This window comes from Phoca vitulina, unplaced genomic scaffold, assembly GCF_004348235.1.
Source record: "Phoca vitulina isolate PV1807 unplaced genomic scaffold, GSC_HSeal_1.0 scaffold25, whole genome shotgun sequence".
NCBI classification, from domain to species: Eukaryota; Metazoa; Chordata; class Mammalia; order Carnivora; family Phocidae; genus Phoca; species Phoca vitulina.
In genome coordinates, this window is record NW_022589728.1 from 4,183,370 (window position 1) to 4,200,825 (window position 17,456).

At 36.6% G+C, this 17,456-nt stretch overlaps 1 pseudogene; it reads right to left on the reverse strand.

The window, feature by feature from the left end:
• Positions 1-7,503: 7,503 nt before the first annotated feature.
• On the reverse strand, positions 7,504-12,260 carry LOC116643221 (annotated as a pseudogene).
• Positions 12,261-17,456: the final 5,196 nt, after the last annotated feature.

The window sequence follows — 17,456 nt, forward strand, 5'->3', positions numbered from 1 at the left end:
CAGTAAGATAGTGGTCCAGGTTCATACTTTTGCATGTGGCTGTCCAGTTTTCCCAACACCATTTATTGAAGAGACTGCCCTCTCTTCATTGCATATTCTTGATTTCTTTATTGTAAATTAATTAACCATATATGCATGGGTTTATTTATGGGTTATTTTGTTCCATCAATCTTTGTGTCTGTTTTTATACCAAAATCATACACTGTTTTAATTACCATAGCTTTGTAATATAGTTTGTAATTAGGGAGCATGATGCCTCCAGCTTTGTTCTTTCTCAAGATTGCTTTGGCTATACGGGGTCTTTTGTGGTTCCATACAAATTTTAAGATTGTTTGTTCTATTTCTATGAAAAATTTCATTGGAATTTTGATAGAAATTACATGAATCCATAGATTGCTTTTCATATTATGAACATTTTAACAATATTAAATCTTTCAAATCATGAACATGAAATATTTGTTCCATTTATTTGTGATTTCTATTCCTTTAAATTTGTTCAGGTATGTTTTATGGCCCAGAATGTGGTATATTTTAGAGAATGTTCCAAATGTGCATTCTTCTGTTGTTGGATGGAGTAGTCTACGGATGTCAATTATATCTAGTTGTTGAGCTCAACTATATCCTTACTGATTTATTTACTGCTCAATCTATTTCTAAGAGAGTGGTGTTGACGTCTCCAGCTATAATAGTGGATTCATCCATTCCTTCTTGCAATTCATTCAGCTTTTGCCTCATGTAGCTTGATGCTCTGATGTTCGGCATATACACATTCAGAATTGTTATGTCATCTTGGAAAACTGACCCCTTTATCATTGTATAATATCTTTCTTTATCCCTGATGACTTCGTTTACTTTGAAGGCTGCTTTATCTGAAATTAATATAGCTGGTCCTGCTTACTTTTGATTAGTACCAGTATGGCATATTTTTCTTCATCCATATACTTTAGTCTTTATATTTAAAGTGGGTTTCTTGTAGACAACATATAGTTTTGTCTTCTTTTTGATCCATTCTTGACAATCTTTGTTTTTTAATTGGTCCATTTAGACTAGTGACATTCAAAGTGATTATTGATATAGTTGGATTAATATATACCATATTTGCTTAGTGTTCTCTGAAATTTCTGGGTTTGTGGTTTGGTGTCTGACATTAATTGGGGGGAAATTCTCAGTCATTATGTGTTTTGAATACTTCTTGTGTTCCTTTCTCTTCCCTCCTCTTCAGGTTTTCTCATTATGCAAATATTACACCTTTGTAGTTGTCCCATAGTGCTTGGATATTCTCTTTTTGTTTTTGTTTTGTTTTTTAGTTGTTTCTGTTTTGTTTTATTTTGCTTTGCTTTTCACTTTACAAGGATTCTATTGATATGACTTCTAGCTCAGATATTCTTTCCTCAACCATATCCAGTCTACTAATAAGCCCATCAAAGGAATTCTTCATTTCTTTATAGTTTTTACATCTTTAGCATTTCTTTTTAGTTCTTTCTTAAGATTTCCATATATCTGCTTATATTGCTAATCGGCTCTTGCATGCTATTTTACCTATTAAACCCCTTAGCATATTAATCATAGTGTTTAAATTCCCTATCTGATAATTCTAACATCCTAGCCATGTCTGGTTCTGATGCTTGCTTTGTCTCTTCAAATTGTGTTTTCACCTTTTGGTATGACTTGTAAGTTTTTTTTGATAGCCAGGCAGGATATACTGAGTATAAGAAAGTAATGTAAATATGAGTTTAGTAATGTAGTGGTGAGGTGTAGGTTAAGAGAAAGTGTTCTATAGTTTTATGATTAGGTGTCAGTCATTTAGTCAACTTATGCTTCCAGACTGTGCACATTTCAAGTGTTTTTCAGTATTTTTATTCTCAGTTATGTGGGACAGGATGGCTAGAGTGGGCTGGAGTTAGGTATTTCCTTTCCCCAGGTCAATTAGTTTCTTTTTTTTTTTTTTTCCTCTTTAATACCCATCACCAGGCTAACCCATCCCCCCATCCCCCCCTTTAGAACCCTCAGTTTGTTTCTCAGAGTCCATAGTCTCTCATGGTTCGTCTCCCCCTCTGATTTCTCCCCCTTCATTTTTCCCTTCCTACTCTCTTCTTCTTTCTTTTTTTTTTTTTTTAACATATAATGTATTATTTGTTTCAGAGATACAGGTCTGTGATTCAACAGTCTTACACAATTCACAGCGCTTACCAGAGCACATACCCTCCCCAATGTCTATCACCCAACCACCTCATCCCTCCCACCCCCCACCACTCCAGCAACCCTCAGTTTGTTTCCTGAGATTAAGAATTCCTCATATCAGTGAAATCATATGATACATGTCTTTCTCTGATTGACTTATTTCGCTCAGCATAATACCCTCCAGCTCTATCCACGTCCTTGTAAATGACAAGATTTCATTCCTTTTGATGGCTGCATAATATTCCATTGTATATATACCCCACATCTTCTTTATCCATTCATCTGTCGATGGACATCTTGGCTCTTTCCATAGTTTGTGGACATTGCTGCTATAAACATTGGGGTGCATGTACCTCTTTGGATCACTACATTTGTATCTTTGTAGATGATATGATACTTTATGTGGAAAACCCAAAAGACTCCACCCCAAAACTGCTAGAACTCATACAGGAATTCAGTAAAGTGGTAGGATATAAAAGCAATGCACAGAAATCAGTGGCATTCCTATACACCAACAACAAGACAGAAGAAAGAGAAATTAAGGAGTCGATCCCATTTACAATTGCACCCAAAACCATAAGATACCTAGGAATAAATCTAACCAAAGAGGCAAAGAATCTGTATTCAGAAAACTATAAAATACTCTTGAAGGAAATTGAGGAAGACACAAAGAAATGGAAAAACGTCCCATGTTCATGGATTGGAACAACAAATAATGTGAAGATGTCAATGCTACCTAGAGCAATCTACACATTTAATGCAATCCCTATCAAAATACCATCAACTTTTTTCAAAGAAATGATCAAATAGTTTCTGATAATATTCCTGTAGGTTAGGCTCTGGTTAACCTGTTTCGTCTGAGGGCAGCCCCCCCCCCTTTTTTAATTTAATTAGCCAACATATAGTACGTCATTAGTTCCAGATGCAGTGTTCAATAATTTATCAGTTCTGTATAACACCCAGTGCTCATCACATCACATGCCCTCCTTAATACCCTTCACCCAATTACCCTGCCCCCCCAACTCCCCTCCAGCAACTTTCAGTTTGTTTCCTATAGTTGAGTCTTACCATTTACATGGAGGGCAGGCCTTTCTATGAATAACAGAGTACTCTGGTGTCTTTCAGAAGGGTTTCTTTTCCCTTGCCCCTGCCAGAAGTCTGAGAAAATTTTTCTCTGACAATTACTCTGGGAATCTGGTAAGATTTACTCCTGAACATAAATGTCACAATATTATGTGGGCTAGCCCCCCAGTGCCCAGGTCCCCTAGAATCTTTAACTCTCAGTATTGTCTACACTGAACCCCCAGCAATGCATCAGTTATAGAGCAGGTCTTACCTTGGTGATTGTTCCTGTGATAGTTTCCCTAGTGAGTATCTGTTCTGGGAAGCTGCAGCTCCCTGTATTCTCCAGTCTGTCTATCCAACCCTGTGGGGTAGTGGTTTGCCCCATGTCTTCCCCTCTAATGGATCCAAGGAAAGTTATTGATTTTTTACTGTTCAGCTTTTTGCTTGTTGTTATGATGGAATGGTGACTTTCAAGCTTCTTACATATGGGGCTGGAAACTAGAAGTCTGGCTTGTCTTTTCATTATCATAAAAATGTCTTTCAAAAAGTCAAAATTTTAAATTTTTAGAAACCTAGTTTATGATTTTTTTCTCTTTCCTTTTTTTTTTTTTGATGTGCCATTATTGTCATATTTAAGGAATCTTTGCCTAATTCTAGGTCAAAACTATTCTATGTTTTAATTTTCAAAAAGTCAATTTTTTATTTTATATTTATGTCTATGGATCAAAGCTTTTGTTATTATTTTTGTTTGTTTTGTTTTTTGCATATGGATATGCAATTGCTCCAGTGACATATACACGTGTGTGTGGTGTTCTGTTTTGTTTTTGGAAAATTTTTCTTTCTCCACTGAGTTGTTTAAATTTTCTTAAATACATCTGTATTTCAGATGTATAGATGTATAGATTTATGGATGTATGAAAGGGTCTCTATTTTGTTCCATTGCTATATTTTTCTATCATGATGCCAATGTCATAAGTTTTTAATTTTTAAATTAAGCCTTGAAATAGTGTTAGTCCTCCAACTTTATTTTTTTCATAGTAGTTTATTTTATTCTGGGTTATTTTCATTTCCATACCACTGATAGAATCTGCTTGTCAAGTTTTACAAAAAGTCTGCTGGGATTTTTATTAAAAATTAAGAATTAATTAATAAATAAATAAAATGAATAATGTATTAAATTTCTTCTATTTATATATTTTAATTTATCTTATCACTGTTGGACAGTTTTAATATAGGTCCTGTATATCTTTTATCAGTTTTATCCTATTTTATATCCTTAATTATGTCATGCTATTCCAAAGCTATTGTTCTCTTTATTTTAAATGCTTAATTGCTTGTTGCTAGGATATGCAAATAAAACTAGCTTTCATAGTGATATTATATCCTGCAACTTTGCTGAACTTACTAGTTCTAATAGAATTTTGGTAGATTCCATGAGATTTTCCATTGGCAATCATGTCATCTGTGAACACAGTTTTTTTTTTTTTTTTTTTTCTCTTTAAAGATTTTATTTATTTATTCATGAGAGACAGAGAGAGAGAGAGAGAGAGGCAGAGGGAGAAGCAGACTCCCAAGGAGCAGGGAGCCCGATGCGGGACTCGATCCCAGGACCCTGAGATCATGACCTGAGCCGAAGGCAGACGCCCAACCATCTGAGCCACCCAGGCGCCCATCTGTGAACACAGTTTTAATCCCTTTTTATCTTGATGCATTTTTCTTCCTTGTTTCATTGTATAGGTTAGAATCACCAATATAATGTTTCCATAAAGTGAGTCAAGATATCTTTGTCTCATTTATGATCCAAGTAAGCAAGATTTGATCTTTCACCAATAAGTACGATGTTAGCTCTTATTCTCTACCTCTCCCTGTCCCACTTCTAAGATTGAGGAATTTCCCTTCTATTCCTGATATGCTAAGACTTTTATCATCAGTGGATGTTGGGTTTTGTCAAATATTCTTTTTTTTTTTTGCTTCTACTGAGAACATTCAGCATCTTTTTACTAATTTGTTAGTAATTTGACTTATATTGATTGATTTTTTTAAATGTAGAGCCTACCTTGCAGTCCTGGGGTAAATCCCACTTGCTCATGTTTGTTTATATCTGTTTGATATATTATTCTTGGATTTTCCTTCATAAAATTTGGTTTAGAATTTTTGCACCTATGTTAACAAAGGATATTGGTGAGTTTTCTTTTCTTGTGATAATTGACAGGTTTTGTGATGAGGGTATCCTGGCCTTATAGAATGAATTAGAAATTTTTCCCTCTTGTTCAATTTTCTGTAAGGTTTTAAAGAGAATTGTCATTATTTCTTCTTTAAATTATTGTTAGAGTTCACCAGGTAAGCCATATGAACCTGAAATTTCTTTATAGCAAATAACTGAACTACAATTTCAGTTTCTGTAATAATGTTAGAACTACACAGATTATGCACTTTTTGAATGAGCATTGATAGTTTGTGTCTTTCAAAGAAATTGTTCATTTTACTGAGGTTCTTAAGCTTATGAGCATGAAGTTATTCATAATATTCTCTTTTGTATTAAACATCTGTAGAACATATGCCAATTCCATCTCTCTTATTCCTGATATTAGCAGTTTGTGTCATGTCTCCTTTATTCCATAACCAGTCCTACTATAGGCTTATTATTTTTCTTTGTTTTTTTTGTATTCTCAAAGAACTCCTTTTGGGTTTACTATTTTTATTTATTTTCTATTTCCTATTTCATTGATTTACACTGTGATTTTTAATATTTCCTTTAAGTTGCTTATTTTTATTGTATTTGCTGTTCTTTTTCTAGTGACTTAAGATGGCAGCTGGGGATCACTGATTTCAAAGCTCTCTTCTTTTAATATATGTGGTTACTGCTATAATATTCCCCTAAGTACTATTTTCAGCATCCCACAAACTTTGATATTTTTTCCCATTTTCACTATATTGAAAATACATTTTTTTTCCATGTAATTGGGGATTTTCCAGATATCTTTCATTATTGATTTCTAGTTTAATTATATTTTTCAGAATTTGGAGTAAAAGCTTAGCGTAAGTTGACGCCTTTTAAAATTAGTTGAGATTTATTTTGTGATTTAGATTATGTTTTAGTTTTTCTTCCTCTTGCTGGGGTAGTAAAGTAGTAGCTAAAGTAGTATTTGCAAGGTACTTTTGGGTCTGCAAAATGAAGTGGTAGGGCACTAGAGTTACCCCTCTGGCCACTTGACTTCACTTTTAAAGGTTTCCTTTTATTAATTTTCACACATCTTTATCTTTGTCCTACTGCACATAACTTGTAGCTTGTCTTTGTTCCTTGGTTGTTTATAAAAGTTTCTATTTATCACAGATTTTGATCAATTTGATTAAAAAGCTGCATTGAGTCTCTCAGATATGTGAAGTTTATACTTTTCATAAAATTAGAGAATTTCAGGCAATTATATCTTAAAGTACTTTTTAAAAATCTTTTTTGGAGACTGAATACCATATATTAGGTTGGTTGAAATTGTACCTATGGTCAATAATGCTCTGTTAAATTTTTTCTCTCCACATTTCTATTTGATAATTTTTATTGCTTTGTCTTCACTAATTCCAACTTGTGTATATCTAATCTGCTGTTAATCCATCCAAAAATATTTAGTTTTAGCTCTAGAAGTTTGATTTGGATCTTTTTTATACCACAACTCTACTTCAATTTTTGAACACATGCAATAGAGTTATAGTAACTACTTAAATGTCTTTGCTAATTCCTTTCAGTTCTGGATGAGTGGTAACTTTTTCTCCTCATTATGGGACATATTTTGCTTTTTTGCCTCTCTGATAATCATTGATAACATTCTAGATATTGTCAATTTTTTCTCATGGTACTGAATATTTTATTATTCCTATCAATGCCTTTTAGTTTTATTTGGGATATGTTTAAATTGCTTGGAATTGTTTTGATCTTTTTTATGAAAAAAAATTTTTATTGAAAAACTTAAGACTTAGGTACATTAAATAAAACAAATTTCTGGAGGGAAAAATCAAAGCCCACAATAGGAAAAAAAAATAGTTAACACTGTCTGGACAATAGCAGAGCCCAGAGAATATATTCCTTTAATTGAAAAATGTTAGGTACTTCGTAATTGACCTTTTGATAGAAAATGACCTACTAAATTTGTAATTTGTGGTTCTTGGTGTTGAAGTTCATAGGTTAAGCTAGGACATCTTCAAACCTATAGCTGAATTCCATAAGGGGTTATCTGGCTCTTGAACTGATTTTTTTCCCCTTGTCTAAGACCTAGCAACAGCAACAGAAGCTATCTTCTGGGCAGCTTCTTTCTTAGCATGAGGAAGGGTAGAACAGCCACAGCTTGGTCCACCTTAGAGTGGAGGGATTCAGTGGACTCTGGCATGTGTGGCAGCTCAGACTTGCCAGTCCTTACAGTCTTTCCAGACAGCTTGAATGCATTGTTTGGATGAACAGAACGACTCTTCTCCCAGCATCTGCTTTTGTTCCTGGGAGGTGCTGTGGCTGGCATGGAAGTGGTCAGGGGCTCTAGTGCCTTCACATGCGAAGTAGTGCGGGGTGCCTGCAGAGGCTGTACCACAGACAGGGCGAGGGCTGCAGACACTGGGAGCCTATCTGTCAGGTAGCAGCGGCAACAGCAGCACGAGGCGCTACGCTCTGTGCTTCCGCTGTGGGAACACCGACTCTCCGAGGGGCGGCAGGGAGGCCATGAGAGGAGGAAACATTACCGGCTGGAGCCAGATGGTGAGGAGCTGGACAAGCCCGGACTGGCCCAGAGCGCGTGGTATTCCTCGGAAACCTTGAAGTCTCTCACCTTGCTGCCAACATAGACTAGGTCTCACCTGTGCTAACTGGTAAGGTGCATAACGTAAAAGTCTTCCCTGAGCTCGCGGAGATGTCGGCACACAGGAGCTCCCGGCTGCAGGCTGAAACTGACTTAAGATGGCATTGGCCATCTGTTGCACATACCTGTTGGTCAGGTGAGCCTTTCTCTCTTCCTTCCTGTGAGCCTGGGCAACATACAGTGGCTGAGAGTCACCATTCATCTCAGTGCCTACTTTGGTTGCCTCTCGGGGAGGGGAGAAACACAGGAAGCCAAATCCTTCGTTTTCCCCATCCTCCGGCATTACCTTAGCACAGGTGAGTAATCTGAAAGGAGAAAACTCTTCCCTTAACTTCTCATCATCAATGGTATTATGCAAGTTCTTTATGTAGAAATTCACCTCTTGATATCGGTGAATTCTCTCAGTTCTGCTCTTCAAATTTCCCACTTTATCTCAACCCATTATTCATTTTTTTCCCCCTCTGTGAAGGGCCTATAAATATGACTTCCCCAGTTATTTATTTTTCATTTATCTCTTCCGGGCCTTTATTGGCATACTCATGCTTTTCATAGCTCACAAAGTCAAAGCATTTGGATTTCCCATTGGGATTTCTCATCACCTTGACACTTAGGGTCTTGCCAGATTGGCTGATAACTCTTTCAGACTCTCATCATTCACCTCTTCCTTAAAGTTTTTGATATCAACATTGGTGAATTCCTTGGCTTAGGCTCCAAATTCAGCGTCCCACTCTTTGGAGATTTGAATCTGCTCACAAACATTGCAAAGTCATTGAGGAGCGTGCGGTTTGTCTTCCAAGGGCCTTGTCAGGAGCCCCCTGGGGCTCCAAATGGATAAATGCATAACCGTTAGAGCCGTTCTCATCACACACCACCTTGCAGGACAGAGTGTTTCCAAAAGCAGAAAAAGTATTGTTAACTGCCTTGTTTCCTAGAGATTTGTCCACATTCTGGATGAAGACATTTCACGTGCCAGATTTTCTCAAAGACAGAGGATGCATGATACAAAGGCTTTCCCTTAATCATGTCAAATTTCTCGGTACACAAGGCACACCAGCATCAGCAAGCTGCTGGAAGTTGACAGAGTTAGAACCCAGGGAGCACGGTGATCATGTCACACAAACCTGAATGGACAGCATAGGCACCGCAGGATTGAACTTTTCATCCAGCAAGTTCTCCCTGACTTCCAAGTGCAGGTCACTCCCATACAGGTGCAGCTGGGGGCTGCAGCTTTCATCTCCCCTGCCCCCGCCACCCCAAGCCCCACCAGGAGGATGTCTGTAGGGATCATACAGGTCAAAGGGGCTCTTCTTAGAGCTGTGGCCCAGGCTGCGCCCACAGTTCGCACAGAGTGAAGCTAAGAGAAGCTGTAGCTCAGAGAGACAGAAGACCACAAAGAGTTCAGGGACAGCTCGGCACAAGAGCAGCACCACAAAGAAGCTCTCAAAACCAATATGACCCTCCTGGGAGTTTGTAATTTTCAGCTGTCCCTCAGGAGGCCACCAAATGTTGCTCACAAGGGCCCCAGGACATGCCCTCTTCTGTAGTTACAGGCATCGGGCTCCTAGCAGTTTAAGATTACAGCAGCCAGGGCAGGGAGGGGAACAAAAAATTTGTCAGTGCCGCTGTGCAAGCCCTGGGTGGACAGGGCATGCAGTCATCCCTCGCACCCAGTGTGGGCAGCTCCCAAACCTGAGGGAGAGCGGGTACAGCTGCTGCTGGCTCACCAGCCACCCCACAGTGGACCTGGCCAGATCGCTTCCCTGACTGGCGTTCAGTAAGGATTCTCACTTTCTTTCTCCTTTCCGTTTTATTCAATTCTATTTATTCTAATTTTCTTAATTATATATATATATATATTTTTAAAGTATTTCTTTTTTCCTTTCTTTTCTACTCTTCCTCCTCCCCCTCCTTCTTCTTTTTATTTATTCATTTTTAAAGATTTTATTCTTTATTTATTTGAGAGAGAGAGAGAGAGAGCACCCACTAGTGGGGGGTGGAAGAGGGAGAAACAGACTCCCTGCTGAGCGGGGAGCCTGAAAGTGGTGGGGGGGAGGGGGGCTCAATTCCAGGCCCTGGGATCATGATCTGAGCAGAAGACAGATGCTTAACCGACTGAGCCACCCAGGTGCCGCTCCTCCTTCTTTCTAATTTCTCTCTCTCTGTCTTTGATTAGGCTGCTGGGCCTGAAAGTGACAAGGCCACGGAGTCTCCTGGCAGAGAGATGGTTTGATTTTTTTACATCTTTATTTTAAGATTTTTTTGAGACCAGAACTGAGTTTGGTTCAGCTCTAACTTTTTCCTGAAGCAACATCTCTCTGTGGGCTCCGCCTAATGGCTAGGAATCATGAGACTTCCCGTGGCCTGCTGAAGAATCATTGCCTGGTTCTATGAACACTAGGTACTGCTGCCTCTGATCCTCTCATGTGATGCTGTCTTCCAGAACTTTCCTCCAGAACATGCATGCCCTGATCAGTGCTTTGCTGAATACTCAAGGCTAACTGCAGATTTCTTAATTTCTCACTCTGTGCATCTTTCTCCTCTTTGTTAATATGTCTTCTAAATTAACGCTGCTCTGGTGCACTCAGAATCTCAGCTCCCTTTCCTCAACTCAGCAGGTTTTTTTCAGCTAGTTATTTTTTATTTATTTATTATTTATTTATCTATTTATCTATTGTCATTTTAAAGTGTAGGGGTAATTCTAGTCCATGTGCATTTCATTGTCTTCTGGCCTTCATGGTTTTATATAAATAACCAGCTGTTATTCTTTCCATTGTTCTGTTAAATGTAGCATGCCCTTATTTTCTTCCTACTTTTTAAATATGTATGTCACTTTGCTTGTATTGGCTGCTCTATTTCTTCTTCTGTTCTTCTGCAGTATACTGGTCATTGTGACATAGTAATAATGCTGCTTATCAGAATCAGTGAGGTGAGAGGATGATCATTTTGATTAAATTATCTGAGCTAGGGCTAGGTTGCATTCAGGGATAGAAGACCTATCCTATATCAATCGCAGGCTTGTCCTCTATGCTAGAAGGTTTTTCCTTATGCGTTGAAGGAATGTGGGCCTCCTATCTCTACCTTTTCCTTTTTTTTTTTTTCTTTAAGATTTTACTTATTTGAGAGAGAAGAGTGAGAGAGAGAGAGCACGAGAGGAGGGAAGGTCACAGGGAGAAGCAGACTGCCTGCTGAGCAGGGAGCCTGATGCGGGGCTGGATCCTGGGACTCCGGGATCATGACCTGAGCCGAAGGCAGTCGTTTAACCAACTGAACCACTCAGGCTCCCCATCTCTACCTTTTCCTCCAAGATACCCATTTCTTGCATTAACCATACTTAGTGAAAATCCTTTGGAGTCATTTGGCAGCTGAATGCTTAGAACTTATCAAAAATCCCAATCCCAACAGCTTACATGGTTTTTAAAGTCTCAACTGGTTTTTCCTCCTCCACGAAGAGTCCCTTTGTCTATGACAAGCTTAATGCTTTTCTTGCCTGTTTTTATATTCAACACATGCCTCAAGGAGGAAAGTTGATTTCTGCTCAGCTAAAAGAACACTTCACTCTATGAAATTTAGTTTTTTTAGAGTCTTTTGATTCCCCAGATATCTGAAGTGTTCAAATATATATATAAATGTGTATGTAATGATGTTTTAAAGTTATTGTTTTATCTAATTATCATCTCAGGACAGACTTGGGGCTGTGGCCTACATCTTAACCAGAGGCAGAATTCCAGACCTTAATATTTTATGATAATGAGCATACTAGACTCTTAAATCTTCATAAGTTATATTTAATTTAAATATATCTTCTGTTTGCTCTTGATACTGTCAGGTGTTGGAGTAGTTTACTGTAATTTTGTGATTTTTGTTTTTGGCTAATATTTAGCAAATGTCTATTTATCAACTCACCTTTCTGTTTAAAATTTATGTTTACTTGTTCTATAAAAACAATTATTCAAGAAACCTAACAAAAGATTGTCAGTACATGCTATATTTATTTTGGGTGTGTGCTCTTTCTTCCTTCTGGGTACTTGAAGTTATCTGTGGGTGGCTCTGTTCTCACTGAATGATCAAGACTCCTTTTCAATTCCTTACATTCTGGATAAATGCCTCTGTTGCTATCTGTTCTATGTGGTAGAGATAGGAGATGTTGTGATAAAATGTATTTCCCCAGTTAATCATCCTTATACTGCCCCAGACCCACTTATTCTGAGATTGCCACCTCCTATATTCCTCATCCTAGAACTATTCCTCATCAAGCTTTTCAGCATTTCTTTGATTATATGAACCTTTGGATGTGGTTTTTCTCAGACAAAGCAATTTTTATTTTTTTGTTTTGTATTAAACAACGACAAAAATTTAAATATTTTCTCTTGATAGCACTCTTATTTTACCCAGTATTATTACTATTATAGATTCATTTTCTTCAAATACAGACTCACATCCTTTTTTAAGAATTTGAGGTAAGAGTGTGCCCTGTCTGTCATGTTAACCTGATGTCTGAGAATGTATTAATATACATCAAATACACGTTACTTGCATTTCTATATATATGTGTATATTAGTGTCCACATATATTTGTATGTGCACAGGTCCACATATATTTATATATAACAATTAAATCATATATACAATTATTCCTATAGTCTACAAGCTAGATAGATTCTCACTATGACATGCTATTACATAGGTAAATGCTGAACACAAGTATACATATGTCAAGAAACATCCACTTAGGTTATATTTATAGTGTCTGCATGATCACTTAAAGGAGAAAAAGTTACTAAATTAAATACTTGCCACTAAAACCAAAAGTCATATCAATGTATTTGCATTCTGAATAATATTTTGATTGAATTAACAAGTGTTTTGATACTGTGCAAATAAAATAAATTCAGTTTTTCTTTAAAAAGTCTAAACCAGAAATCCATTGGAAGGCTCTTTATTATCTATCAATCAATTTTTGCTTTATTTAGTGATGTTAAGTAGCATACACATATGTAATAAATTGTTGTAATAAATGTTTAAAATCACCCAAACTTTCCCAATCTTCTTGCAAAGTTTAAATGTATTGCTTTCATATGATTTCTAAATAATTTTTATGCATTACAGTTTTCATACTACTTAGCACTATTATACCATTTTATCATTGTTTGAGGCCTATTGTATAGTTAACACTTTTAATAATATCACAGTATTCTCCTAAATATATGTACTGACATTTATGTACTGGACACTTTGTAATTATAAAAAAATGAAGCGATGTTATACTTTTGACATATTTACTAAGTTTTTCACATATTTACTAAGTTTCTATGGTTTGTCCAACTCTGTGATAAGCACTGGAGTGCGATGGTGGAGGGATAGACACCATTAGTCCCCCCCATGGAATTTACAGTTTAGAAGGGGAGACAGATGATTTAAAATAAACAAAAATACAAGTTATAAGTGTTGAAGAATGAGTAGAGTATGTGTTAGGTTATGAGGAGGAAGAAGGTGAAGGGAAAGGGAACAGCGATATCCCAGGCTGCTAAAAAAGCAGTTATAGTTCAGGACTAAAAAGAAATGAGGTATGTGCTATGGTGAGCGCTGTGAATTGTGTAAGACTGTTGAATCACAGACCAGTACCTCTGAAACAAATAATACATTATATGTTAAAAAAAGAAGAAGATAGTAGGAAGGGAAAAATGAAGGGGGGGAATCGGAGGGGGAGACGAACCACGAGAGACTATGGACTCTGAGTAACAAACTGAGGGTTCTAGAGAGGAGGGGGGTAGGGGGATGGGTTAGCCTGGTGATGGGTATTAAAGAGGGCATGTATTGAATGGAGCACTGAGTGTTATACTCAAACAATGAATCATGGAACACTACATCAAAAACTAATGATGTAATGTATGATGATTAATATAATAAAAAAAACCTAAAACAACAATAAAAAAAAAAATGAGCTATCACACCATAAAAAAGCATGGAAGAAACTTAAGTGCACATGACCAAGTGAAAGAAGCCAATCTGAAAAGACTACATACTGTGTAATTCTTACTATATGACACTCTGGAAGAGGCAAAACTATGGAGATGGGTAAAAAGATTAGTGGTTGCAAGGGGCGTGGCATTGGAACGAGATGGATCAGCAGAGCACAGAGGATTTTAGGGTAGAGGAAACACTCTGTATGATAGTATAACGATGGACACAAGTCATTATAAATTTGTCTAGAATGTACAATCCCAAGAGTGTACATAATGAACATTGGGTATGGATTTTGAGTGATTATGATGTGTCAATGCAGGTTCATCCTTGGTAAAAAATGTACCACTCTGGTGTGATGTTGATCATGGGAGCCAGCTGTGGATGAACAGAGACAGGTGATTTATGGGAAACCTCTGTATCTGTATCTCAATTTTATTGTAAATCTAAAACTCCTAAAAAATAAAATATTTTAAAAAGCAGCTATGAAATCAAAGCTAGAGGCAAGTGAGAGCTTACAGTGAACTCAAAATTCATGTCATACAGTTGTAACAGTGAGAGTGGCTGGGAGCTGTGTGACAACTGAGTACAGACAGATGGAGAAGGTCGAAGTCATCTTAAGGAAAGTTGAAATAATTTCCTTAGGATAAATTTTTCAGGATTGAATTATTGTCAAAAGTAATGAGTGTTCTTTTTCTCTCTTATAGCCATATGTATGGGAATTAAATGTACTCACTTAAAAATGCAAATCGGTTATGTAAATATCAATTTATTTAACATCCACTTAATTTTCAATGACAAGTGATGCTTATTGTGTTATACATAATAAAAAATAATGAACGTGGAATCTATTTACTCTGTTCCATTTTGTTTATTTTTGTATTCCTGGCATGCCATACTGATCCTCTTCATTTAACAAACTAATATTCATATGACAGTAACTATAGTAGCATTTTCTTAGACCAACTATGTTTTCATCACATAAAGGCTAATTATCCAATCATTTCTCTTGGCAAATATATGTTTAAAACCACAACATGACAGGTGTTATGGTAGGTGATCATAATAAGCAAAAAAAAAAAAAAAAAGAAAGCTCCTTGCATCCTTCCCCAGTAGGGTCTACGGACATTAATAAAAGAGTCACTCAGATAAACAGTTACACTTCTTGAAAGTACTATTGGGCACCTGGTGGCTCAGGTGGTTAAGCATCCGACTCTTGATTTCAGCTCAGGTCATGATCTCAGGGTTCTGGAATTGAGCCCCTCCTCTGGCTCCATGCTCAAGTGAAGAGTCTGCTTGTCCCTTTCCCTCTTCTCCTCTCCCTGCTCGCACTCTCTCTCTCTCTCTCTCAAATAAATAAATCTTAAAAATAATAAATAAATAAATAAATAAATAAATAAATAAATAAATGTCTGATCAAGTAGTATTACAAAGTGCTATAATTTTATATTATAATGGGAAAATCCCAGCAAGAAAAGTACAGGATTATTCCATGAGGACATGGTGATAAGCCAGAAAACATGGTGGTGGGGAGGCAAAACCTAGCTGGTGGTGGTAGGCAATCGTGATATAATGGAATGCATGACATAACTAGATATGTATTTAAAAATAAAATTCCTTTAGTTATAGTGAAAGAAAGTGAAGAGATAAGAACTGATATAAGGAGGTCAGTTTGGAAGATATTACAGAAGTCCAGATAAGAGATGATGGCCACCTAGGAGCAGGTATGATGGTACAATGGAGAAAAAGAGATGCATTTTGAGAGATAAGAATTTAGGATGAAAAGTTAACTCGATTTGGTTATTCAGATTAGAGGTATATATAGAGAGATTTATGAATTATAAAATATATATATTTATTAAGATCAGATTATATAGATTTTACATATAGTTTATATATAAAGATTATCTATCTTTTTATAGATACATAGATATAGAGAGATTTTTTCAAATCTTTCTGATCAATTTTGATGTTCTATTACTTAATAACTTCTGTGCTTTTGTGGTGCTACTTTTTACTTTATAAGCATTTTATATTTTTATATAGTTGACTCTTGAACAACATGGGGTTAGGGGCACCGACCCCCATGCAGTCCAAATTCCATCTGTAACTTCCGACTCCCCCAAAACTTAACTACTAATAGCCTATTGTTGATTGAAATCTTCACTGATAACATGAACAGCCAATTAATGTATATTTTGTATGCTATAGATATTATATACTGTATTATTACAATAAAGTAAGCTAGACAAAAAACTGTTATTAAGAAAATCATAAGGAAGGGGCGCCTGGGTGGCTCAGTCGTTAAGCATCTGCCTTCGGCTCAGGTCATGATCCCGGGGTCCTGGGATCGAGCCCCACATCGGGCTCCCTGCTCAGCGCGAAGCCTGCTTCTCCCTTTCCCACTCCCTCTGCTTGTGTTCCCTCTCTCGCTGTGCCTCTCTATGTCAAATAAATAAATAAAATCTTTAAAAAAAAAAAGAAAATCATAAGGAAGAGAAAATACATTCACAGAATTGTACCATATTTATTGAAAATATCCCTGTGTAAGTGGACCCATGCAGTTCAAACCCATGTTGTTCAAGGATCAAGTGTATGATAAATATAACATCTAAAGTATTCAAGGATCTTAAGTTGTTGGGATGATGTTTCTATTTTTCATTTCTGCTGACCCTCATCCATTTTAGCTTATTTCCTTGTACACTAGATTTTGCTTGTGTGCTTAAATGTGCTCAGTCTTAGTTGGTACATGCCCTGAGGGCTTAAATTGGCCATGCTTTCTTGCAGAGAAAATGTATATTCCTTTTTATGGGAAGCAGAGATCACTACCAAAACTGGACCAGTGTAGTACCCCTCAAGATTCTTAGACTTACTATCCTAGAGTCTTTTCCTCATAATGTATCTAAGGTTTACACAAGTTCCCTTTCCCTCATCTGGCTGCTAATGCAAAGCTTACTTCAGCAATCATAGTGCTCCTATTGATGCTCATCTCTGCATAATCCTTTTCATCCACTATGGTTGTCACTGATACTTGTTATTAGGTAACAATTTTGGAGAAGAAGATGATGAGAGGGTCCATGTTTTTAACCCAATTAAGGACCTTCATTTATTTTTTATATAAAAAGTCTACCATCAGCCACTAAACTTTTAGTTTATGATATTTTTGTACCATTAAAAGCATTTGTAACAATTGGTATTTTATAATTTTATTCTTACTTACAGTATATCATTCAAATACCAAAAATAAAATTTATTAATTTCCAATATAATAATTCTGTTTTGCAATTCTTATGTTGAATCATTGGGCCATTTTATAAATCTCAGAATAGGGAATCTTAGTGACTTTATTTTTCTATATCTTACAGGTTGTATTTCTATGTTTGCTATTTTGCTTCTGAATCATGTTAGATA